The 17,888-nt window shown below is 43.2% G+C and overlaps 1 long non-coding RNA gene across 3 annotated transcripts in view; it reads left to right on the top strand.

Moving 5' to 3' along the window:
* The window catches only part of LOC123618163 (uncharacterized), a 65,103-nt gene that overhangs the window by 6,389 nt on the left and 40,826 nt on the right, over nucleotides 1-17,888 (top strand). The window lies entirely within an intron of this gene.

Genomic DNA, 17,888 nt, shown 5'->3' with positions numbered 1-17,888 from the left:
TGGTAAATTAGGTTTATTTATTTATTTAATGGATTGAACCCAGGACCTCATGCATGCTAAACCCCCACTCCACCACAGAGCTATCCCCCCCCCCCCCCCGTCTGAGTATCTTTGCCTCCCAGTGCCTAGCGCATCACTGGCATGTGGTGGGAGGTAAGGTAAGGGCCACAAATAGATCCTTAGGTTTAAGAGGTCCCTGGTGGCCTGTAGGGGAGGCACTTATGTGCAGGTGGAAGACAGGGGTGGGGGGCAGAGGAGTGAGTGCAGGTTGACAAGTGGAGATAATGTGGGTAGACACCTCTTGTAGAAAGGGCAGAGGAAGAGGGGTATCTCCTCGAGAGGGAGGAGGAGGGCTTTGTTTTTTAGAACCTGGAAAGCTTTGAACAGGTGCATAAACCAAAGCAAAGGAGACTAAAGATATGAGAGTGAGGAAGGGTGGCTGGTAGAACAAGTCCTGGAGGGAGGGGTGAGGAGAGGCATTTTGGCACCTGGATGGAGGTGGAAGAGGAAGAGGTGTGGATGCTCCCACTAGCTAAATTTAGTTGGTGGGTGGTAGCACATTTGTGCTGTTTCTCCTTCCCTCAACAGACTCTGAGTTCCATGCAGGCGAGAACCCTGGCTATGGGTTCAACACAGTGGTGACAGTTAACATTTAAACTGCTTTCTGAGGCATCTGTCCATCAACAGATGACTGGATAAAGAAGCTTGGTACATTTGTACAATGGACTACTACCCAGCCATCAAAAAGAATAAAATAATGCCATTTGCAGCAACATGGATGGACCTGGAGGTTGTCATTCTAAGTGAAGTAAGCCAGAAAGAGAAAGACAAATACCATATGATATCACTTTTATCTGGAATCTAAAAAAGTGACACAAGTGAACTTATTTACAAAACAGAAACAGACTCATAGACATAGAAAACAAACTTATGGTTACCAGTGAGGGAAGTGGGTGGGAAGGGATAAATTGGGAGTTCAAGATTTGCAGATACAAACTACTATATATAAAATAGATAAACAACAATTTTATACTGTATAGCACAGGAAACTATATTCAATATCTTGTAGTAACCTATAATGAAAAAGAATATGAAAACAAATATATGTGTGTGTATGTATGACTAAAGCATTATACTGTACACCAGAAATGGACACATTGTAAACTGACTATACATCAATTAAAAAAAATAGGTTTAATAGGAAAAAATCAATTAATAAAAGAAAATGAAATTGCTTGCTGTGAACCAAGCATGCTTCTGAGATCCCTGCACGGATTAATTTACTTAATCCTCATAACAACTCAGTGATGTAAGTACCATTATTGTCCCCATTTTATAGGTGAGGAAATCGAGGCACAGAGACAATAAGTAACTTGTCCAAAGTTACAGAGGCAGAAAGTGGAGGACTTGGACTTGAACCTGGGCCATCTGTCCACACTCGGTAGTTGTCAAGTGACTGGGGAGCGGAGCTGGTTTCTCTTGCTCCCCAGAAATAGCAGGATGGGTTTGCTCTCCTGTGTTTGCCTTCCTCCTCCCCCAAGTGGGGCGTTAGTTATCCATCTGCATTGTCCCCTCACACAAGTGAGGCTTGACTGAAAGCATCACTGTCTGCTGGACCAAGGTTGAGGCCACAAAGATGCCTGAGCTATCCCTTACCCTCCACCCAGTGGCAGGAACTAACAACGCTCAGTTCCATCAGGAGGACACCTTCCTGACACCTGGGCTCCCTCTCAGCCCCGGGCCAGAACTGGGATTCACTAGGCCATCCCTTGCTGGACCAGCAGGTTACAGGGATGGTCCTTCCACACTGTCCATCACCGCCTGCAGGCCTGGCTTTGCAGCCCTAGACCTGTCTGCTAGCAGAGCTTATGGCCCGGGGGCAAATGTCAGAATGCTGCTGACAGTCGGTATCTTTGGGGAAGGGGCTGGGGGGCAGAAATTCAGATCCTGAAGCAGGAGTGCCGGAAGTAGCAGGTTCAGAGCCTGGGGAGGAAAGATGGGGCCTTGGCAGCTCAGGTGGGGAAACGTCGGAGAGTCTGTGCCTGGACCTGCTTATTGTTGACACCCTTGCCGCCAGTGTCGTCCTGATGGGCAGGCAGATCCTGAGAAGAAGCAAGATTTTAGGCTGCATCCTGATCTTTTGGGGGTCCCTCTGTTTTCCCCTAGGCCGCTATCTAAGCTCATTCTTGTAGCTACACGTCTTTCTAGATAAATCCAACTCTCAATGGCTCAGGCTCCAGATCCCTGTCTGTGTAAGAGAAACTGGCTCTTTTTTCACGCTGTGCAATTTCCAAGTGGTCCAAATCCCAGTAAAAATGGAAAACAGCTTCAAGACCAATTTTTTTTTTTTTTTACACAACATAAACATGCTTTCTCCCTACTTCTAAATATCATCGCTTTCATTTCACCATTCTTGTCTTAAAAGTCAGGTTAACAGTAATCCTCATCCTCAAGCCGCTGTTAGTTTGCAGGCATTGTGTTCAGTATTGGGACCCTGTGATCGGGTCAAAATCCCAATCAATGAAGGAGTATTGCTGTAATACTAAGTTCTAAGTCAAGGTCTCAGGGATCTTTTTTTCTTTTTCTTTTTTTGAGAGGAGGAGGGGAATCTATGAGCCTTCTGAAAGTATGTGCAAAATTTTATCTCCTTGTGCATCTCTGGGAAGAGAGTTCCTAGCTTCCATCAGCTCCCCAGCGGGGTCTCTGACCCCAAAACTGAGTAATTTGGTGGCAAGAGCTGTGGGAGAACAGAACTTGAACTGGGAGGAGAAACTGGAAATATGGGGAGTGCTGCATTATTCCATTAACTCATTAATGCTACAGTCATTGCAATAATCATCATTCATTTTCTTCAGTGGTCTTCGGTAAAAACCATAGCTTTTTTAGGCAAGGGGAAAAACGTCACAAGAAATTCAAGTCATCGTGTTGGCACTTCTGTTTGATTTCAGGAGGAGTGAGTTGGTTATTTCTAAGTGAAGGAAGCTTGTTGGAGGAGACCGTAGTTCACAGGTCCCCTGCAGGCCTCCCCAAGGGTCTCCCCTCCAGCCACCACGCCCAGGGCTCCGCCCTGAGATCTGCTGCCTGCAGCATCCCCCACACGGCCATAAGCGTGGTCAGTCAAGGATGGTACTCTCCCCTGAAATACAATTAACAATATGATGCTTTCTGAAATTCTGGCCTCCCAAAATGTAGCCATGTGCCACAAGATCCCATGGGGCTATGATGTCCCTGGCGAATCCCATTTTTCCTAAGCACGAAAGTGATTCATTTGGTGCTGTAGAATGAGGATTCCATTGCTTACACCCAGAGAGTAGTGAAGGCAACAAAATCAATTATGTTTTTCCCTTTGTCTCTTTGATACATGAGAGAGAACACGGCGGGGAGGGGAAACAGTTTAATTTCTTTAATTGCATTTTCACATCCCTCTCTCTTCCTGTCTTCAGTGATTAAAAATCAGTGCAATTTTGCACATAATTTCCCCAAATGCATAGACTACCCCATCCCAAATTCTGAGACCACTCCTGATTAGTTATCCAGTTTTTCCTTCGACGACTCCCTTCCCTCTTCTGTTAAGGAAAGCTGCTCCCGCCTTCTAGCCAGAGATCCCATCCCAACCAGTTCCAGCCTCCTGTCCTTCAGGGCTTGGTTCTACAATGTAATAAATGAAGGGTCTGGATTCACGTGATTCAGGTGCATTTCTTCCTGTGTTTGTGGATTACATGTAATGGGTTGACCCTACCCCCTCTGTACGTGATTAAAAGCCCAATTCTCCCTGGTACTTGGTCAAGGAGAAGAGAGGGAGTCGTGAGGAGGGGGGAGGCAGAGAAGCTAGGTAGAGATGACGTGTGTGCGAATGTCAGTTTCAGGCTTACTGTCTATTTCCTGCTCTCAGAATTTGTTAAATAAAAATTGGCCCCAGAACTAAGCCCTCAGTGAACTAGAGTTCACTGTTCTGCCAGCAAAGAAACAGCTATTTATTCACAGTCTTTGTTAATTCGTGGCAGACTTCGCCCTTTGCCCCGCCTCCCCCCATACACCATCTTCCTTAATTATCTCCTTTGGTCAGAGGCTACTTGGGAAAAGAATTACAAATTGATTTCATCCTACCCGAAGGTTCCTGTCCTTGCCCGGCACTTACTCTGTGTTAGCCATGTGCAGGGCACATGCTGAAAACGGCTCAGGAGTGGACCCAGCCTCGGGGCCTCCAGACTCAAAACTGGGCAGACAGGATGCAAGGGAGGAATAATAAATAAGTTATGGCGGAGGCAAAAGAGGTTTGAGTTTAACCTTCTTTACAGAGCGTCCACATCTGGAACACAGGGACCGTGTCTGGTTTGGGATGTGGTTCAGGTTTGGCCCTCCTTGGCTTGAATTTCTCTAAGCAGAGCCAGTCCTCTGGCCGTCGTGGTACTGGTGTCTTCAGAGAGTCAGCAGGAATGTTTCGTTTCCATGCTTGGTGGGCAGGTCCAAGCAGCACATGGATGGCTGTACTGGATGGACATTATGATCCTTTTCCGCCTGGAGATTCTGTGATTCACTTAAGGGGGGCCAGCACCCCTGACAATTGGTTGGTGGTGGTTTTTCCTGCTTAGTTTGGCTTCCTGTTGATTCTACTTTGCTGAATATTGTTCAAATTCATTCATTTTTTTTTCCCTCCACCAGTTGGTCCAAGGTTCACATTTCATTTGCCTGAATGACTTGCAATGGTCTCTGCTATGGACTGAATGTTGTGTCCCCCCTAAAATTCATATGTTGAAGCCCTAACCCCCAATGTGATGGTATCAGGAGACGGGACCTTTGGGAGGTAATTTGGTTTAGATGATAATTTTGGTCATGTGAGTGGGGTCCCTGTGATGAGATTAGTGCCCTTGTAAGGAGGGAAAGAGACAAGAGCCTTCTCTGTGTGATGTGATGTGGTCACCTACAAGCAGGAAGCGGGTTCTCACCAGATGCCGAATCTGCCAGCACCTTGATCTTGGACTTCCCAGCGTCCAGAACTGAGAGAAGTAGATATTTGTAGTTTAAGCCACCCAGTCTATGGTGTTCTGTTAAACGATCCTGAGCCAAGTCAATCTCTAAACTGATGTCTGCTTCCACACTGTTGTCCCAACCCTCACATTATAAAATGCATACACATTAAAATGCATATAGTTAATAAATTAATGCTTTTCACACACATTCACATGCACACAAAAGTAACTGCCATGTATTTGTGCTAGTTACAAGATAACTGGAGGTTTTATAGAGGAAAAGTAAGTCTTTACACTTACGAAAGAAAGTATAAGAGCTTCTCTTTATGTCCTCAGGACAAGGATTTCTTAAGTAAGATGCAAAAAGCACCAATTAGAAAGGAAAAAAAATGATACATTTGTCTATATTGAAACTTAAAATTTATCTGTAATAAAAAAAGGTACTTCCATCAAGAGACAAGCCACAGACTGGGAGTAGATATTTGTAACTCATAATCAATAAAAGAACATTTCCTAGAATATGCACAGAACTCCCACAGATCAATAAGAAAAAATAATCCAATAGAAAAAATGGTATAGATATGAGCAGGGAATTCAGAAGAGAGGACATCTGTGTTGCTAAGATATACATGGTAAGATGTTTGGCCTCACCAGAAATCAGGAAAATGAAAATTAAAACATAATACCATTTTATAACCACCAGATAGGCAAAAACGAAAAGTCCAGCGAGACCAAATGTTGTCAAGAATGTGGGGAAATTGAGGTCGTCTTAGGCTAATGGAAAGAATGGAAATTAGTAAAGCCATTTTGGGGAGCAACTAAACACTCTGTAGTAAAATTAAAGATGGATATGACCTCTGACTCCTATTAATTCCTCTTCTAAGTGACGAATACCAGGATATTTGCAATAGCGACAAACTGGAAATAATTTAAATATACATCAAAAAGGAGGTGGGGAAGTCAATGCTGCATAGTCACTATATAGCAATTACAGTGATAGAACAACTCAATGCATCCAGATGAAGGAACGTGAAAACAGAATGCTAAGGGAGTTAGTGTTGGACAGGTATGGCGTGTTTTTTGTTTATCTTTTTCATTGTCATTATTGGTTACTACAAGATATTGAATATAGTTCCCTATGCTGTACTTACTGTTTATCAATTTTATATATAGTGGTTAGTATCTGCAAATCTCCTAATTTGTCCTTTCCCACCCCCTTTCCCCGCTGGTAAGCATAAGTTTATTCTTTTCTGTCTTGAGTCTGTTTCTGTTTTGTAATTAAGTTTGTTTGTGTCATTTTTTTTTTTAAGATTCCACATATGACTGACATCACATGGTATTTTTCTCTCTTTCTGGCTTATGTCACTTAGAATGGTGATCTCCAGGTCCATCCATGTTGCGGCAAATGGCATTTTATTCCTTTTTATGGCTGAGTGGTATTCCATTGTATAAATATACCACAACTTCTTTACCAGTCACCTGTTGATGGACATTTAAGTTGTTTCTATGTCTTGGCTACTGTATCTAGTGCTGCTATATATATAGGGGTGAATGTATCTTTTTGAATTTGAGTTTTCTCTAGATACATGCTCAGAAGTGGGATTGCTGAATCATATGGTAAATCTACTTTTAGTGTTTTGAGGAATCTCCAAACTGTTTTTCATAATGACTGTACCAAACTATATTCCCAACAGCAGTGTAGGAGGGTCCTCTGTTCCCCACACTCTCTCCAGCATTTATTGTTCGTGGACTTTTGAATAACGGCCATTCTGGTGTGAGGTGATACCTCGTTGTAGTTTTGATTTGCATTTCTCTGATAATTAGGGATACTGAGCATTTTTTCACGTGCCTATTGGCCATTTGTATGTTTTCATTGGAGAATTACTTGTTTAGGTCTTCTGCCCATTTTTGGATTGGGGTTTTTTTTTATTATTAAGTTGTATGAGCTGTTTATATATTCTAGAAATTAAGCCCTTGTTAGTTGCATCATTTGCAAATATTTTCTCCCATTCTGTAGGTTGTCTTTTTGTTTTGCTTGTGGTTTCCTTTACTGTGCAAAAGCTTGTAAGTTTAATTAGGCCCCATTTGTTTATCTTTGCTTTATTTCTATTGCTTGGGTAGACTGCCCTATGAGAACATTGTTAAAATTTATGTCAGAAAATGTTTTGCCTATGTTTTCTTCCAGGAGGTTTATAGTTTCTTGTCTTATTTTTGTTTTTAAGCCATTTTCAGTTAATTTTTACATAACAAAATGTGGTGTGAGGGAGTGATCTAACTTCTTTGATTTACATGCTGCTGTCCAGTTTTCCCAACACCACTTGCTGAAGAGACTCTTTCTCCATTGTATATTCTTGCCTCCTTTGTTGAAGATTAATTGATTGTAAGTCTGTGTGTTTATTACTGGGCTCTCCACTCTGTTCCATAGATTCATATGTCTGTTTTTATGCCAATGCCACACTGTTTTGATTATTGTAGCTCAGTAGTATTATCTGAAGTCTGGGAGGGTTATTCCTCCAGCTTCATTATTTTTCTTCAGTATTTAAAATTTTTTTAAATTTAATTTAAATTAAGTTATTTATTCTTTTTTCTTTTTTTTAATAAACTTTTTTTTTGGAGGAGGTAAATAGGTTTATTTACTTATTTATTTATTTAATGGTGATACTGGGGATTGAACCCAGTACCTTTTGCATGCTAAGCACATGCTCTACCAGTGAGCTATACCCTTCCCCCTTTCTCCAGTATTGCTTTGGCAATTCTGGGTCTTTTGTGATTCCATATAAATTTTAGGATTATTTATTCTATTTCTGTGAAAAAATGTCCTGGGCAATTTGAGAGGGACTGCATTAAATCTGTAGATTGCTTTGGGTAGTATGGCCATTTTAACAATATTAATTCTTCCAATCTAAGACCATGAGATATCTTCCCGTTTTTTAAAGTCATCTTTAATGTCCTTAATCAATGTTTTGTAGTTCTCCACATATAAGTCTTTCACCTCCTTGCTCAGATTTATTCCTAAGTACTTAGTTTTTTGGATGCGATTTTGAAAGAGATTGTTTCTTTACTTTCCTTTTCTGGTATTTAATTATTAGTGTAAAGAAATGCAACTGATTTCTGTGTGTTAATCTTGTATCCTGTTACCTTGCCGAATTCTTTCATCAGCTCTAATAGTTTTTGTGTGGAACTTTTAGGGTTTTCTATGTATAGTGTTATGCCACCACCATATAGTGACAATTTTACCTCTTCTTTGGACCCCTTTTATTTCTTTTTCTTGTCTGATTGCTGTGGCTAGGACTGCCAATACTGTGTTGAATAAAAGTGATGAGGGTGGGCATCCTTGTCTTGTTCCAGATTTTAGCAAGAAGACTTTCAACTTTTCACCATCGAGTATTATGTTGGCTGTGGGTTTGTCATAAATAGCTTTTTTTATGTCAAGATATGTTACCTCTATACCAACTTTGGTAAGAGTTTATATCATAAATCGGTGCTGAATTTTATCAAATGCTTTTTCTGCATCTATTGAGATGATCATGTGATTTTTGTCCTTTCTCTTGTGGATGTGGTGTATCACGTTGGTTGATTTGCATATGTTGAACCATCCTTGTGACCCTGGGATGAATCCAGCTTGATCATAGTGTATGATCTTTTTTATGTGTTGTTGGATTCTGCTTTCTAATATTTTGTTGAGGATTTTTGCATCTATGTTCATCAACTATATTGGGGGTATGGCGTTTTAATTCAGGAAGACGACAAAGTTCTGGAGATGGATGGTTGGTAATGTTTGCACAACAAAATGGATGTAGTTAGTGCCATTGAATTGTATTCTTAATGTGGTAAATTTTATATCTATTTTACCACCATTTAAGGAAAAAAAGACCCCATAATGAACAGAACAAGTGTACCATGAAATGCATTGTATGATGCATTCATGACATTTAAAAATATTAAATAATAATTTAAAAAATAAAATAGTTAAATAAAGCATTCAACCTATTGAATAGGTGTATATGTGATAAATACATAAAGACAAAGATGACAAGGAATCACACCAAATGCAAGATATGTTGACCTGTGGGATGGAGAGGAGGGAAGTGTGAGCTGGTGACTGTGCTGGAACTCTATTTGTGACATTTTAATTTTTAAAAACTCTAAGAAAACTCATTAAACACTAAAACAAAATGGGTGCTTGCGTCAGTCTCAGTGCTGTCCTATCTGAAGCCTGGAGGGGCAGGGGCAGCCTCTCCCTGTGTGACTGGGGCTTTCTCTGTCACCTGCTCTCTGGCTTTGCATTCCTTTATGAGCAGCTCTTATCCCTGTGTTTCTGGAGGGCTTTTTATGCCTCAGGCGTGACGCTAGGCCCCTGGGAACTCCAGGACGCACAGGTACACGTGGGTTCTGTGCTTAGTCGGCATCTTTCTCCCAGGGAGGTTCTTGTACAGCCGTTTTCAAAGGGCGGTCCCTGGACCAGCAGCAGCGGCGTCACCCCAGAATTTACTGGAAATGCAAACTTGGGGACCCCACCCCAGACTGGTTAACTCAAGATGCTTTGGGGGTGGGGCTCCAATATGGGGCACTTTCACAAACCCTCCGCGTGATGCTGGTGCATGCTCAAATTTGGGGACCACTGCTCTTGGATATGGAAGAGAATGCTGTCTCCTTTTCTCACCCAGTCCGAGGTGGGGAGGGGAGAGTCTGAGGGTGTCACTCCGAAAGTTGCCCATGGTCCAGAGCTGAGGAGGATGCTCTGGAATCCTGTGCACAGCCCTTTCATCGAGACTGCATGCGCCGCCCCAGTTCTGGGGCTGCCCTGTTCCGACAGCCGCTGCCCTGAGGCACTTGGATCCTCTCCCCTCTGTCCCCCATGCTCTACCTCAGGGCTGTTTGCCAAGTCAGAGTCTTTCCCAGTCAGACTCTGCTTCCATGGACCCTCCCTCAAAGCTGCCCACACCAAGTCCTATGTCTATAAATGTCCAAACTCCTGGGACAGACAGAGTTCAAGTCTTTTCCCCAGAACTACTATGGCTCCCCTGGGAAAGTGGGATGCAGCCGGATACCTGGGTACAGGGGTGTCTGTGCTCCCCTGGCCCACAGACCCTCCACCCCAGCTCCTGCCTGCTCAAGATTCCCTACTACCCTCCTTAGTTTGGTTTTTAAGACCTTGAATGACCTGATCCCATCTGCCTTTCTATCCTCCCTGAAAGAAGGCTCTGGAAAAAACACTTCTCTTGCTTGTAGAAGATATTTACACTTTCATGTCTCAGAGGCTTGTATTTTATTTTATATTTTATTTGTGTTTCTTCTGTCTGGAGTAATTTCCATATATGACAACTCCACTCTCCCCGCCTCAACCCCCGTGTAGACACATCATTTTAGATCAGTCTCCAGTGCCTTCTCCTCCTTCTCCAGCTGGAGGCAATTGCTTCTAGCTTTGTGTTCGCCTAGCACAAGGCTTTATTAGCATCTGTAACCTGCCATTTACTACCTCTCCCGTTTCATCTGGTGCTCCAGTCTTTTATGTGTATGTCTTCTTAGGGCATAAACCTCTTGTTCAGACATCTAAGTCAAGATGATTCTTTAATAATGCTGAGCATATTTTCAAGTTCAAGTGATATAAATAAGGGTATTGTTCAAAAGTGTCTAAGGCGTGGCCTTCTATCCTCAAATTACCGGAGGTCTAGAGCAGGAGACAGATCCCTATAAACAAGGACCGGGTGATGTGTTTGCCGGCAGGGGAGAGAGTGATTCTGCTTGTGAAGGCCTTGGAGGGTGGAGGTGGGAAGGGTTTTCGGAGAAGGTGCCCTGGAAGCTGTCAGAGTGAGGAGGTCTCATTACAAGGAAGTGTAAGAGGACAGGATGCTGAGACAGGCAAAGATGCGCTCCCCTATTTTCTAGAAGAGAAGACAGAAAGGTATATACGGCAAAGAAGAGAAATTAGTACAGTTTCACAGATGCGTGGGGAAGAGTATGTTTCCATGGGAATGGAGTTAGAAGCAGCACCAAAGTTAAGTAGAGGGAGATGCCCTTGACACAAGGTCATCATTGCCGCAGGACTTACGGCGGAAACTACACAAGGTACATAATCCTGAGAACAAAGGTAACGGCCTTGCAGGGTCTCTCGTGGAAATTGAAGGCACCTCTTTGAATTTAAAGCTTGGTTGCTATTTGAACATCCTTATTTGCATGATTTGGAATGGTGTTTTTCAATCTGAGGACTGTAGATATATTTAAAAGAGATTTTTTTTCCCCTTTAGAAAGAGTCTATTAATCAAGTTGAGAAGCCCTGAATTACAATTCTCCTGCTCGTGGGTTTTGTGCAGAGTCTCACTCCGGCCAGTAGGAGGCAGCATAACCTAATGCTCTGAGTCAGGAGCCTCGCGGCCGGAGTCCGCTCTGGTGCAGGGAAGGAGGCATTCATCTGCTCTGTGCTTACGTTTCCTTCTCTACGTCCTGAAAAAGGCAGGAGTGAGCTAATAGCCGGACGTCTTCAAAACATTCAGTGATGGGGGGGGGAGGGTGCCGGGCATCACTGCAGAAATCACAGCTGCACAGAGGAGCGATCTGTCTCTGACTTGGCCCTGAAATCTGAAAGGCTCAAGCTTTTTACAGGGGAGACTTATTCCCGTTTCTGCAAATGCAGACTCGAGTATGTAGATTAACAAGAGCCATAGATGTTCAGTGTGTAGATGTACCTAAACTAAAATAAACATTACGGCAAACTTGAGCCAGTAGGTTTGAAAAAATTGCAAAAGCAAGGGTTTTTCTGGCAGTTTCCATTTCTGTGTTCCTACTTTCATGCTCTAAAGTTGTTTAAAATGATTGTGTTACTCTTGAATGTGTTAAAGCAGCGATTTGTCTATTGCAAACGCTGTATATTACTAACTGCAAGAGCTGAAATATTATGCCTGATGTATCTGCAAGTCCCTCCACTTCCCAGAGGCATCAAAGCCGACTGGAGACGCGTACCAGCCCCTCCCTCCAGCTGTGTGACCTCAGAGAGGTGGTCCAACCTCTCTGATCTTCCCAGCACCTATGAAATTGGACTGGTCGTAATCGCACCAACTTGGCAAGCTTGCTGGTGAGTATGAAACAGGAGCCTGGCAAATGGTGGACATGCAGTCAGTAGTCAGCATATTACAAGTGGCTGGATGTTTGGTCCCTAATCTAGAATATGACCTGGGCTATTGGATTCGGTACCTTCCAAATGTCAAGTTCTATGATTCTATGGGATATGGTGAAATGATCAAATGTATTTTGATTCTGGTTTTGCTATGACCACCCCCACATGGACCACCGACGGGGAAGTTGCTCCTGCTGAATGACCGTGCTAAAGCTGTCAGGATCAAGACCTACATCCTCAGAGGGCCTTAACTGCCCTTTTGTTCCCCATAAATTAGCACCGCACCCACACGAAACAGGACTCCAGGCAGCTTGCAGGGATCGATGGACATGATTATGTCTGGGGGCCCATGAAGGAGAGTGAATACATAACCAGAACAAGATGTGATGTGAAGAATGGTTGTGTGGGCATATGTGTTTGGAAACGCTGCCTACTAGTCACCTCTTAGAGATTCACCATGTGCTACAATGTATTAAAACTGTCCAATAGAAACAGAATGTGAGCCACACATGCCATTTTAAAGTTTCTAGCAGCCACGTTAAACAAGGAAAAAAGGAACAGATGAAGTTAATTCTAATAATGTTTTATTGACCTAATACACCCAAAATAGTACCATTTCAACCTGTAACCAGTATTAAAAAAGTTTAAGATATCTTACTAAGTGTTTGATAGCATGTATTTTACACCTAGCATGCATCTTTTTTTTTTTTAATAGACTTTATTTTTTTTAGAGCAGTTTCAGGTTCACAGCAGAATTGAGCAGAAAATACAGACAGTTCGCACATAGCCCTCCCCTCCCACACACATATACGCCCCTACCCTCAACATCCCTCATCAGTGTGGCATATTTGGTACAATCAATGAACCCACATGGGCACATTATTACCAACCAAAATCCACAGTTTGCATTCACCTAGCATGCATCTTGATTCACATTAGTCATGTCTCAAAAGTGGGGCACAGGGAGCTGGCGGCTAAGTTATGGGGTGACTCAGGCTCAGAGAGTCCATGCTTAGAGGAAACCCCAAGTAGAACCCGAAAGTCTCCAAGAAGTTACAGGGAAAATGATGGAAAAAAATAGAAGGTGCATTTAGGTTAACTTCAAGGCCGAGGTCTTAGAAGACAGCCTGTCCAGAAAAGGCTTAAATGACAATAACTTAAGTTAGGGTTAAAAACTCCTCGTTGTCCTTTAAAAACCAACATCAGCATTTCTCCTAAAACCCCAGGCAGAGATGGGCAGAGGCACTTGTGGTCCAGGCCAGCAGGTGGTCTGGTCTTCTGTTTATGTGACTGCTTTAAATTCTTGTTTAATCTTGTGTTACTCTGCTCCTGGGCTTCTATAGATTGAGGCTGTGCGGTGTGGGGTGATTTCTTTTAAAAGTCTGCAAATCATGTATATTAACAGCAATCATTTCTCACACTCTTTAGCCGGAGACAAGTTTTGCTCCCAACCTTTTCACTGTGTCTGTGAGCTGGCTTCTCTTTACTCCCCATCCTGACTCCCCCACCTCCTCATCTCATATCTGGACCAGCTCTCTCATCCCCCAGCCAGAAGAAGCCCCCCAACTTGAAATATTTGGTCCCCTCCTGACCTGCTGTGAAATACTTCCTCTCACCTACCTCTGTGAAAAACGCTTTACGATCCCTCATATTAATCAATGTGGTTCTCTATCACGGCTGCATAATTGTACCATGAACCGCGGTCCTAAGTCAAAAGACCTTCTCTAAACTTCCAGTGATTGCTCTGGACAGTTGTGTAGGAGGGCAGATGGCAAGTTTAATCAGAGACGAGGAGACTTTCAGGAGGACATCCAGCCTATTTCAGAACTCACCCAAAGGATGTTTGCTTTTCCCTCCCAAGTTTTTCACTTGATCCAAAGGGTGTTAACAATTTCAAAGTCAAAGCCCCCTCTTGGGTTACCGAGTGGGCATCTCCTTTTGTTGTGAAAGGAGGTGTGTTCTTATTCCGTCCAGATTCAGACACTTAATCCCAGCTGGTAGATCTCCCAAGGATGCTCCTTCCATACCAAGTTCCCGAGTTACCTTCTCAAGCGGGCAGTGCCGGCTCCCTGATCGCCCCTCCGGAAGGCAGCAGACACCTGCTGGGCCCCGAGGACCCTGCTTTCTGTGAACACCTACAGCTCACCCTGTCATCTTGAGACGTGTGTATAGATGCAGACGATCGAGTTGGGATCATTCACTTTTGATGATTTTTTGGCAAGTGAGCACTTCCCAAAGCCAGGATTTGTCATTATCCTTTCCTTTCTTAACTGTGGGGAAAAAAATATATACATATTTTGTTGGTTGCACTTTTCAAAAGTCACTTGGCTGTTTTTTGTGCCTAAAATGACTTTCAAGGCTGAGAATGTCGATTTTGGTTACTTGCCCTCCCGCGGTTGAGGTGACTTCCCTTCTACAGTGGGAGAGGAAAGATGGGGGAGGGGTGGCCAAAAATGACCAAGACAGAGAGTAGCCTAGGGCACAGTGCCCATTCTCCTGTCTGAGCCTGTCTACACGGCCAGCCTGGGGCTCCTGTGACTTCCTGCTGTTTCAGCCTTATCCTCCCACCTAATGTTTGTTCTCAGAAGCTGAAAAAGGTAATCTATACCTTAGGTTTGGTGTTTTTTTTTTAAACTATAATACACATCTAATAGAATTCACCCCCTTTAAAGTGGTTTTTTAGTATATTCCAAAACTGTGCAACTGTTACCACTAATTCTGGAACATTTTCATCATTCCAGAAAAGAAACTCCGAGTCCATTAGCAGCCAGGTTCCATTCCCCTCACGTCCAGCACTAGTCTACTTTCTGTCTCCAGATACTTGCCTATTCTGGATATTTCCTTCAAAAGGAATCCTACAATACGAGTTTTGTGTCTGGCTCCTTTCACTTAGAAGAATGTTTTCAAGGTTTGTCCATGTTGTAGCATGAATCAGTACGTCATTCCTTTTTATGGCTGAATAATATTCCACGTCCCTCATTTGGTTTATCCACTCATCAGTTGATGGACATTTGTGTTGTTTCCACCTTTGCGCTATTGTGAATAATACTGTCATGAACATTCCTGTAGAGGTTTTTGTGTGGATATGTTTTTGTTTCTCTTGATTATATACTTTAGAGTGGAATTGCTGGGTCATATGGAAACTCTGTGTCTAACTTTTTAAGAAACTGCCAAACTGTTCTCCAAAGTGGCCTCACCATTTTGCATTCTCACCGACAGTGTCTCAGGGTGTCACTTTCTCCACATCCTCACCGGTGCTGGTTATCATCTGCCTTTTTGGTTATGACCATCCTCATGGATGTGAAGTCCTATCTCACTGTGGTTTGGATTTGCATTTCCCTAATGACTCATGATGTCCATCATCTTCTCATGTGTTTATTGGCCATTTGTACATCTTCAGAGAAATGTCTCTTCAAATCCTCTGCCCATTTTTCAGTTGGGTTATTTGTCTTTTCATTCTCAAGCTGTAAGAGTTCTTCATGTATTCTGGATACTAGACCCTGACTAGAAAGACGATTTGCAAATATTTTTTCCCATTTTTGAGGATCATTTGTTTTGCTTTCCGGATAGCTTTCTGTGAAGCAAAAACTGTTTTTTAATTTTGATGAAGTCTGATGTATCTATTTTTTTATTTGGTGCTTGTGTTTAGGATATTTTTAAGCTGCATCACTTCTTTGAGTGTACCTATGTTTTAAATTTTAGCTTGAATTATAGAATGACAGTCTTTGCCTTTGGTTAAAATAAGGTAAGCATAAGGATCAAGTAGGCAAGGCTTTCGAGGGGCAGGGGGATCGCTCGGTCTACCTGTGTGTTAGGAAGCACAAGGTCACAGGTCAGTACTGAGATAGGTACCTCAGTGTGTGTGTGTGTGTGTGTGTGCACGTGTGTGTGTGCAAATCAACACTGCTTGAGGGCCTGATAAATATGACACAGGACTGAAGATAAAGTGGACTTCACACTAGACCTGAAACCGAGAGTGAAAACGTCACTTCCCACACGTGTATGCTTCACTCCAGTTCCAATTCATCCCAGTCCAAACTGGGGGTGAGGGCCCTCACCGGGGTCTCCCTGCCCCCCACGTTTATTATGTCACTCCTTCCACCTGGGACACTCATACCAGTGTCTATCAGCATCCTTGTCCTCCCAGATCTGTCTCAAATGCAGCCCCTACCTGGGCACACTGAAGGTCAGCCTGTGTTTACACTTTTTATTTGCACACTTACCAGACTCTTGTACGCTCCTGTGCTCACACCCTCCTTGAGAATCTCCAATTAATGGGGATGGGTGGAGCAGGGGCCTTCTTCACCTCCCCATTGTGCTGGGTATCTGAATTTGAACCCTGGGTTCTCGGGTTAACACTCGTGGCCTTGACCTGCCCATCGTCTGCTGACCTGCTCTGAGCTCAGGGCCGCTGTATTTAACATTCTGTGAGGCGCACAACCTTTACACGTTTGTTAAATACGCCTTTCATCTTCCTAGTCTTCTGGTTGTTTTAAAAGCGCACACACACACACACACAAAACCCATTTAGGGGTCGGCGAGAGTTTCAGATCATACACCACCTGGACCCATTGAAGAATTAATACAAAAATTAAAGATCAATATTAAAACAGATTGTCACCAAGGGACCAATGTGGTAACTTCTGGAGAGCAAAGTAATTTTAATTGAAGTAAAATTCATATAACATAAAATTAGCCACTTCAAAGGGGACAATTACGTGTCATTTAGTACATTCTCAATGTCGTGCAAACACCACCTCTAATTCCAAAACATTTCCACCCCCCCCAAAGAAACCCTACTCCCATTAAACAACCACTCCCCATTTCTCTCCTCCCCCAACCCTTGGCAGCCACCTGTCTGTGGGCTCTCTCTATGGATTCCCCGATTCTGGGCTTTTCCTATAAATGGAATCATGCCATCAATGACCTTCTGGAATCTGGCTTCCCCCCTGTATCATGACGTTTTGAGGTTCCCCTGTGTTGTAGGCTGCACCAGCACATGGTCCCTTTTCATAGCTGAAGGATATTCCATTGCATTGCCCTCTTAATAGTTTTTAAGCATTTCAAGTTAATTACCTGTATCCAGAAACAAGTAGACCAGCAGTCTCTAACTCTTCACGGTCTCGTGTAACCAAGGCCTGATGGGCAAAATGTTACACTAACAGGATTGGACCTCTTAATCACTGTGCTCAAAGCTGACTCTAATTAATCAGATAACGTAAGCTGTTCCAATTTAATTCCACTCAAATAACATCATGAAATTTGGGCACTAGAAAGAATTAGTGGCAGAAGAAAATAAATATGAGTAAAGCTTCTGAAATAGACTGGATTTGAGGCATGTCCTCCCCGTCATTGGTAAAACTCACACAGCCAGCAGGCTCCTCCAGTGGGAAAAAACACTCCCTGTCCTAAATCTAAAAATCTAAATCTAAAAATCTGTGATTCCGTAGGTTCTTAGTTTATTTCTGCCACTAACAGCTCAAATTTCTTGATGTTGTAATGTTCAGGGAGACTCTTAATTGGGAAGAATCAGCTGGAACATCAGCTCAGGGACACCCCCTGCGGGCACTGAAGATGGGGCTTGAACTCCCAGGAGCACTCGAGACTACAGCAGGAGATGGTCACAAGAGCAAGCCTGAGGCTGAACCGAGGGGCACGGAGATCTGGGCACTGGGTGTGGGTTCTCATTCCAGCCGCAGGAGTTAAGGGTCTCTCCTTGCTCCAGTGTCTTTCATTCTTTTGCTCAGGGGTAGCAGGAGAAATCAGGGAGAAGACACCGACGGCTCCCCACCGTGAAAGTTAAG

This window comes from Camelus bactrianus, chromosome 35 (genome assembly GCF_048773025.1).
Source record: "Camelus bactrianus isolate YW-2024 breed Bactrian camel chromosome 35, ASM4877302v1, whole genome shotgun sequence".
NCBI classification, from domain to species: domain Eukaryota; kingdom Metazoa; phylum Chordata; class Mammalia; order Artiodactyla; family Camelidae; genus Camelus; species Camelus bactrianus.
This window is presented reverse-complemented; position numbering and strand designations above follow the sequence as displayed.